A 9,345-nucleotide genomic window follows, 5' to 3' on the forward strand; every position below is an offset into this window, starting at 1 on the left:
GGAAGGAGGAGAAACACTTGAAAAAGTAGGAACATTTCTCTGCTTGATAGTTGAAGGTTTAAGTTGAGGTCTTTTTAGCTGAACAATAGGAGAAGCGAGACTCTTCTCTTGATAAGAGGAAGGAGGTAGAATTGCACCATGGAAAGGAGGAATGTTAGGTTTAGGAAGGAGACCAAGTCCATCATGAGGAGGAGGTATAGATCTAAACTTAGGAAGAATATTATTGTTCTCCTTAAGAGAAGGTAAAGTCACATCCATAGAGGTAGGTGGACAACTTTCCTTAGGAGGGAGATTAGTTCTATCCGAGAGGGGAAGAACCTCATCTCGAAGAATAATAGGAATGTCAACTATAGGTGATCTAGGTTGACTTAAGGATAAGATCATATCGTTCTTCCATTTTTGATAAGATTGAAAAAGAGCATCTCTCCTTGATGGAAGAGATTGAAATTGTTTAGGCCAAAAGAGATCAATAGGAACACCGAGGTTTCTTTCGGATGGACGAAATAAGCTATGGTTCATGGTTATGATTTCTCATTTGTGAGGAAATTTAAGACACTTGTGGATTTGAGAAGCAATATCCTTCATAGAAGATAGCCAAGGACAACCCAACTTCACATGGAATTTCTCAAAAGAAGGTATGATAGCAAAGTCAACATCCATGGATTTAGCATGAACTTCAATAGAAAGGGTGATAGAACCTATGGTAGGACAAGAGAAGCCATCAAATAACTTCACAACCACATTAGAATCATCATAGATATGCTTATGCAATTGTAAAGTAAAAAGATACTCTTCAGTTATGACATTAACCATGCAAGAGGGATCAATCAAGGCACCACGACAAGGGACGTCCTTAAGCTTCACAACTATGTATAAAGGGCCATCGGGTGCTCTAATGGTTTCACTAGGGTAAAATATAATACAAGGATCCTTAGGCGTATCTTGTGTTTCTACCATATTAACCAAGTTTAGAGCCATAAAGGTGAATTCTTCAGAAGTGAGAGAATTAGGCACAATCTCAATAAACGCTAGAGGTATGAGATGGCAAGGGGTCAGTGAAAATATTAATATTTTTATTAGGAGGAGCAACTAATTTATTCCCTTTATCATTCACATCTGCCATAGATATAGTATTATTATCAATCAAGTCTTGAAACTTATTTTTCAATGCGGAAAGAAACATTTCTCAGTATCATGACCAGGTTGACGATGAAATTGGTAAAAGGAATTGTTATCAAAATAAGGAGATGAAAGTTTGCAAGGATCAATTTGTTTTATAGGAGTAAGTTTGATAATATTTTTGTGCAATAACTAAGACATAATACTATGTAAAGATTCATTCAAAGGAGTAAATTGTCTTTCTCTTTGGAAAAATTTAGAAATAGAAGGCACACCTGTTGTACCATTCAAATGGTTGTTGTTGATCGGATCATTGAACTTGATGAAGCTTTTTGTTTGTTTTAACTTCGTAAATGGTTGTTGAACACTCTTCCCCTTATCACTCAGACCCATAGGAGTGGGTTGCTCCATTTGACTCGTAGTCAATTGATAATTGTAGAGAGTTGCGCACAACTACGAAAAGGAAGTAAACTCAGACAAAATAAGCTTTTCCCTGATATCTTTTTGTCAATTAAAAATGAAAATTATTTGAATATCATTATAAGGTACATGAAAAGAAATTTGAGCACACAAATGCTTATATCTACCAATGAAATTAGTCAGTTTTTCTTCAACACCTTGTTTACAATGCATCAAATCAGTCAAAGTGATTTTAGGACCAATGTTGTTTTTAAATTGTTGGATGAAATCATTTGACAATTGTTGAAAGGAAGTGATAGAATAAGAAGGCGGAGAGTAATACCATTGTAAGGTCTTGTCTCTTAGTGTTCTTGTAAATAGTTTTGCAAGCAATCTTTGATCGTAAGCAAAATCAGTACACAAGGTTTGAAATGTTTCAACATGCATAAGAGGATCACCTTTTCCATTATAAAGTTCCAATTGAGGGATCTACACATGTTTAAGTGGCACTACTTTAACAATATCAAGAGAAAGTGGGCTCGCAACATCAAAGGTGGGCACACTAAACTTGGATTGACTCACAGAAGCAATTTGTTGTTGTAAGGAAGACATGGTTTGAGCAAGATTATTGATTGTTATTTCGGTGGAAGAATTGATGTTAGACATAGGTGATTGAGAAGGTGGTGTGATGTTATTGAAAGAAGGCATGGAATGAGAATAAGGTGGTGGGACATTATGATAAGTAGGCATTGGTGATGATTGGGTAGGAAAAGTGATGATGGTGGGACATTTTGAGATGAAGTAGCCATGATGTTAGATGTGAAAGTAGGAATACTAGTCATAGTATTAGTCAAAGGAAAAGATGAATTGACTTGTGTTGAAGGTTGTGAGTAACCTAGGGTTTCAACACAACTCTTGATAGGCATGACATTAGAATCAACAATATGTCCAATGCCACGCAATATATCAATTTCATTCTTATCACTTGAAGCATGTGTTTAAGACCTTCAATTAATGGAAGAGCTTCACTATTAGGGTATTCTTGGGACATCCATTGTTGAAAGTTGTCGAATTGATTGTCCAATGTAGAAATTTGATCTAAAGAAACCCTAGTTAAAGCTTCTTCTTCATCATGGGATTCATCAATAGGGTGAATAGGCATGTGATTAGGATGGGAAGAATTAGCATGATCCTCATTAAAGAAGTCATCCAAATTAGGCTCCATCTCCTCGGTAATTAAACCTTGGGAAGGCTTAATTCTAATGCTTCGTCTAACAGGGATAGGATAGTGTTGTGACCATTTCACACATCACCCCATTAGAATGGGGACCCCCTCTTTTCGCTTTTGTTTTGCTTATTCTTCTCTCTACTTTTAGGGTTTTGAGTGAGTGAGTTGTCTATCTAGGCTAGGGCTAAACCTTAGGGGTTTCTTCCTGTAAAGCGGAAAAATCGCGATCGAACCCTAGTTGCTCTCCCCTCTTCCAACTCCAAGGAGAGAGAAGGGAGGTTCGCTAGGATTCGATGGTTTTCACTTAGGGGGGAGACTTTACATTCAAAAGAGGGGTTGAAACCCACAAGATCCAATCCCACTCAATGCAAGATTGGATGCTAAATGTGTTTCAAAGGTTATGACAGCAAGGCTACCCTCTTTTGTAAAGAATGTGCATAGGAGAATTAAGCTAGGAATGCATAGAAAGTGACAAAGATTCGCTTATAAACTGAGATAGGAATACAGTATGAAGCTGCGGACCTGGAATTAGCAGTAAAATGTCGATACGGCGCTGTCCTGCAAATTTGAGCAAAAGTTGTCGGGACGATGGCGCCCGACGCCATGGTTCGTCGAAAAATCCGCGAAACGAAGGGGGATCTGTTCGTCTTTGCACAAGGATTCCAGATCTTCAATTTCAGCCGCGTACCTGCAACCTACACACAGAAAAGCGAAGACGATTGGGGGGTTAGGGATTAGGGGTTTGCCTTTAGGTCAAACCCCAGTTTTGGAATTAACCAAGAAATGAGCAAGAGCTGTAAATGTAAATGACTGTAAAACAAGTACTAATACCTTGTTCTAAGGATGTTTGTATCCTTATGTGCGAAGGTTTAGATGTTGTTGTTTGTTGTATGTTTGTATGTTGTATGTAGTATGTAGTATGTGATCTCCTCTTCAATGGTTGAATCCTTGTCTTGAATGCAACACTTAGCCTTGAATGGAGACTTGAAATGATCAATTGCTTGAAGGAATGCTTGAATGCTTGAATGCTTGAGTATAGTTTCCACGCTTTTTCCGTCATGTATGTGTTATGTCCAAATGAGAGAGAAAAATGTAGTTTATATACTTGTCAATTAGGGCTGATAGACTAATTTTCCCGACCTTAGGCCAACCAGGAAAGTTAATTTCCAAATTGCAAACAAAAAGACCCGAGACCCCTTAGGAGACCGGGCCCAAAATAGGACCCAGGGACCAGGCCGCTGGGCGCTCTGGTCCCACCTCCCGGGACATCAGGGTGCAAGGAGGTTCAGGCCAGGGTACTTGAAAAATGCAGTTTTTGGTGTCGTGAGCAAGTTTCGGGGTCTCCATTCAGGTTGCGTGTTGCGTCGCCATCGTGAAGACCGAAATGCAGTCGAAATTGCAAGTGTCGCAATTTTAGGACGCTACACTTCCGAATGTTTTTCAAGTTGAGTCTAGTCAAATTTTGAAAGTTATTAAGCATCCTTCCGAGGGTTGAGATTGTTCAAATAAGGTAAGTCTGTCAGGAAGTCAGATAGGTCTCAGGTTAGGTCTAGTCAAGGTTTTTGAGGTAAAAATTTTGTCTACGTGTTAGCATTTTGAAGGTGAAACTATGTATTCTTGCCTAGGTGAATTTTGATCAAATTTTGGAGGCAAGATGATGCATGAAATAGAGAGGTCACTCCTATCCTTCGCTGGAGGCCCAGGGTGAAATTCATTCTAAGTGTGATTTCTTGTTTTTAAGAGGGCTTGCTAACTGGTTCTTGGCCTCGAAAATGACCTAACTCTGCCTTGTGAAATGTTTGGAGACTTAAAATTTTGAATGGATTAACCAGAAAGGACAAAATTGCTCCTATCCCTCACTCAGGGACCAAGGCGAAAATGTTATTTAATGCATATTTGTCACTGACTTTTCTATTTTGTTTTGTGTAGGGTCTCCAAGAGTGATGATCAAACGTGACTTGATACTTTTGAAGATTTTGAAGGCATGAAAATGGTGAATTTTGAAGATTTAGAGAAGTTCGCTCCTATCCCTCTCCAAGGGACCAGGGCGAAAAGACTTATTTGAGTCATTCCTGACCTTGTTTGGTCAAATTGAAACATCAAAGGAATAACAAAGGATGAAATGAACGTGATAGAGCATCTGGACTTGATTAAAGACAATGAAATGATGAAGTTTTTGCCTAGAAGGTTAAATTCGCTCTTGTCCCTCTCTGAAGGACCAGGGCAAAATTCTTTATATCCACATTTTTGGACCTTGCTTGGACTTGAACTCTTATTCATAGCGTGTAACAAGATGAAATCTTTCCTAGCCAAGACATTTCATGATGAAAGATGAAGCATTTTGGCCTAGAAGGCAAAGTTCGCTTCTGTCCCTCACTGAAGGACCGCAGCTTCATTTTCAAATTTGCACTATTCCTATAGGATCAAAGTAATTTTATGATTTGAAGAGATCAAGGAGGGCATGTTTTGTCCATTGAATATAATTTGAGTAGTCCACAAAGGAGGAAATCAACCCAAGTGACAATAGGCACTCCTGTCCCTCACTGAAGGACCATGGCATTTTTTTTAAGATTCTCCTTTTTGTTGGAAATTTTGAGGTAAAGCCTGACTTGGATGGGAGGGAAAAATGATGTTTTATGCCTTAGATGCGATTGAAGGTTTAAAGAACAAGGAAATATACCTAGAAGGCAAAAGGTGCTCCTGTCCCTCTCCAAGGGTCCAGAGCGATTTTCTAAAGGTGCAATGTTCTTGCAAAGACAAGGTGAGTTTTGTGATTGAAATAAATGGAAGAAGGCATGTTTAACCTGTTGAAGATAATTTGGAAGACTAACAAGGGACAGATAAGCTTAAAAGTAAAAAATCGCTCTTGTCCCTCTCCAAGGGACCAGGGCGAAATTTCCAAGTATGCCCATTTACCTTACATTTCAAGATGCTATTTTTGTTCCCAAGACTCAAGAGGAAGTGAGGTGTGATGTTCTACGCCTTGAGGGTAATTTGAAGATTAAAGCGATCTAGAATTTGCACAAAAGACTCAAAAGCACTCTTGTCCCTCACTGAAGGACCAGAGAGTTTTTCACAAAATCAACAATTTCCCTCCAAGATTACGCTAAGGCAAAGATTGTGCAAGATGGGAAAGGTCTTCTAAAGCATGGTGAACACAGGTTTGCCTCCAAAACTTGATAATCCTAGCCTAAAATGCAAAAGTCACTCCTGTCCTTCACTGGAGGACCAGGGCGAAAATCTTAGGAACACCTATTTTGCCTTGCAAAAGCAAGTTAAGCATGCATAGAATGGATGAAGGGGATCATTACTTACTCCACATTGAAAGTTGGCAATTAAAAGGTGAAGGATTGAGACCAAAAATGGAAAATCGCTCCTGTCCCTCTCCAAGGGTCTAGGGCAAAAATGTCCTAAGACACTTTCCTCCTAGAAATCAAGTGAATTAAACTCAAGACTCCAATTGAAAGTGCCACTTTAGATGCCTAGATGAAGTTTTGGCGATTAAAAATGAAGAATGCAAGATTTAAATTGCAAGTTCGCTCCTGTCCCTCTCCAAGGGACCAAGGCGAGGTTATTGGCATTCTTTATTTTTACCTTATTTCAATGTTGATATCCTCTAAAATCGCATTAGATGCCAAAATTGCCAACTTCGAAATATTTGGAAAAATTTAAATTAAATTGGCATTTAATAAAGGCGCATTGGTATTTAATAAATTAATTTTGAGCCTTAGAAAATCAAATTTTTATTATAAAGGCATTTAAAATTAATTTTTGTGAAATTAAAATTAAAAATGGAGCGCTTGAGGTATTATTTTTATTTATTTTATCAAGTCGGCCTCTTCTTTTTGCAATTTTATTTATGTTTTAGGCCTGTTTTGCCAAGTCGGCCTATGGGAGGCAAAGTGGTGAGTGCCCTATATAATAGGGGTGTTTTGATCAAGTTTAATCAATCATTCACTCATTACTTTAAGTGCAAATTTGTAGATCAAGAAGAAGGTGCGAAAGCTGGTCTAGTTGGAGCGAATTTATCTTAAGTATTGAAGACTAGAGGTGGTGGAGTTGATTCTTGTGAAGACTAAAGGAGGCGTATTTTGCTAAAGGGAGTTTTGGTCCACATTTTGCCTAGCGAATTCTCCTATTTTTGCATCATTTCTTAGAGTTAATTCTCAAAGAGGAGGTAAGGCGAAATTACCTTGACACCATTATTGAAGATTTGAATTTTGAACTCTAAGTTTTGAAAATGACGTAGTTGATTAGGAAATGATAACCCAAGATTTATCATGAAGTTTCCTAATTAATATCTTTTATCTTCCTTTTGAATCTTCCTTGCTACTCTCTTAAATATATTACTCATTATGAAATGTTGTGTAGGTGTCAAGATGGCAACTCCAAAGGCAGGAGCATCCACTAGTCGTCCAGCACTCATGAAGGAAGATCAGAGGAATGAAGAATTGGAGACCAAGATCGTGTCCAAGTGGAGCAATATTGGAGATACCAACTTAGGAAACTTCAGTGTCAAGAAGTTTCGAGAGGTCCCTTACATTGGCAAGCCATCACCTGTCGCAAAGAGGATAATTGAAAGTGGCATCATCAAGGCGGCCGGTTTCCCTCCAGCAGTCCAATGTCATGAGCTAATGATCGAGTGTGCCCGCCATTATGACTCACAGTCAAGATCGATCGTATCCAAGGAAGGGAACACTTTGGCGTAGCTTTTAGAGGAGGCTATAAGTGAAGCTCTCCATCTTCTAGAGCATAAAGATATGATTTAAAAAAGCTTAGAGGGAGCCAGGTCAATATATGAAGATGATCCAAACACTTGCTTGAGCATCATCAATAAGAATTGGTTACTCAAAAGTTGTCCTCGCCTGAGCAAGATTCCCAACACACCACATAGGATCAACTTCCAGGAGGAGTACAGAGATATGATAACTTTGCTCAATCGAGTTACAGGGGCCCCTCAAGCCTTCTACTTTGAGAAGTGGATGTTCTACTTCATCCAAGTGATAGTTCAAGGGAAAGGAATGATTCATTGGGCTAGAATTATTAGCCATTGCCTGGATGTGCAGTTAAGAAGACTAAAGCCTACCAAGTCATTTCACATGAGCTCATACGTCATATATGCTTTGATCAGGGGTTTCGAATATGCAGGACTACCTCACAAAGGAGTGATCGGAAGAGGACCCGGAGAGGATATTGCAAGGCGGGATTCACAATCGACTATCTCCGGATGCACAAGAACTTGTAAGGAGGTATGGTGCTTGGTTCATCCAGTTTCAAAAGTTTACTTATATTAGAATTCATGGGTGTCCTTCACCTCCCTACATGTTGCCGAGGTATCCGACAGACAGGATAGTGCTACTTGAGGTGACTAGGCAGTTGGCAGCTTATGCGAAGGCATTCAAACACAGGCATGGAAATGGAATTCCCGTGCCCATCATATTGGGGAATTCAGTTGAGGTATGCCCTAATGTTCTAGCCTTGGATGATGTAGAGAGGGAGTTGGCCTTATATTCATTCATGTTCTTTGCCTCAAGGGAGAATTTTGATCCTTATGGGTATATGGAAGAGACAGCTGGTAGGAAGTACAAGCATGAATTTCAGGTAGAGGACTTTTGGATGAATCTCTCAAATGATTTAGAAGTGAAAAGAAAGATGCATTCTAGATTACCTTTAGATTTCATCAGGAAATGCAAAGTCTACAGAGTGGCCAATCAAGCTCAGGACAGTGGCAGACATCTCCAGTCATCCTATGACAGAGAAGACAAAGCAATGAAGATAGATTGGGACGAGCCTGAGATTTCAGACTTGAGAGCTTTGATGGCTCCAGTTTTGTCATGTACTCGCAAATGGGTGGATGTACAACATCAAAAGTTAAGAGAACAGAATGTACCAATGACTTTTACTTTGGAGGAAAAACCAGAAGAAGGAGGAGCAAGCGCAAGTGAAGACAATTCTCATCCTAGAGGCGCGAAGAGGAAAGAAAGACCTGAGAAAAGGGAACCCTCCAAGAAGAAGCAAGAGGCCAATCAAGATCGCTCATTAGGCACATCTTCTCGACATGAAAAAAGGACAAGTCAAGTTGAAGAACAAGAGAAGACGGTACCTGAGGTTGATGAATCTATGGAGTCAATGGTACAGAATGATAAACCTGAAAAAGGGAAGGCACCTCAGCATTCGTCAAGTCGATCTCCCCAAGTCAATGAGCTATGTGAAGACAAGAATGATGATGAAGTGACATCTCCTCTCTGAGAAGACGAACCATTGCCTAAAGAAATACAAGTTAGAGAGACAAGATCCGCCATTCCAGATTGGTTGAAGGAGAGACTGACGAGGGTGATTGTGATTGAAGATGAGGATGATGTAATTGACTTAGAGAGCCTTATAGGAAATTCTCAAGAAGTAACGGAGAAGAGGAAGGCCACCAAGATGTCCAAGATGATCAAAGATGAGACAAGGTCCAGGAAGTTGCAGATAGCTACACCGATAGTGGACAAGTATGAAGGTGAAATCCTTGCGGATGAGTATGATGTGGAAACATTTGAGCTTGGTCCACTCACTGCTGAGCAGGCACTAGATGAGGCAACTGATTCATTTGAAGA

Source organism: Cryptomeria japonica, chromosome 3 (assembly GCF_030272615.1).
Source record: "Cryptomeria japonica chromosome 3, Sugi_1.0, whole genome shotgun sequence".
NCBI lineage: Eukaryota > Viridiplantae > Streptophyta > Pinopsida > Cupressales > Cupressaceae > Cryptomeria > Cryptomeria japonica.